Below are 207 nucleotides of genomic sequence, written 5' to 3'. Positions count from 1 at the left end.
ATAATCGTCTTCATCGTCGTTACACTTGCTCTTCTTATCATTAATAACCATCTTCATTAACCTGATGACACTAATTTCGACGTTATCCTCACCGTCATCATAATTAATTTTCTTTTTTTTCACCCTAATCATCATTACCATTGTCATTTTACGGTGTTAAATCACGTCTCGCGGTTGCCTGCTTGTTGACATTATTGGATAATCCGT

This window comes from Penaeus monodon, chromosome 27 (genome assembly GCF_015228065.2).
Source record: "Penaeus monodon isolate SGIC_2016 chromosome 27, NSTDA_Pmon_1, whole genome shotgun sequence".
NCBI classification, from domain to species: Eukaryota; Metazoa; Arthropoda; class Malacostraca; order Decapoda; family Penaeidae; genus Penaeus; species Penaeus monodon.
This window is presented reverse-complemented; position numbering follows the sequence as displayed.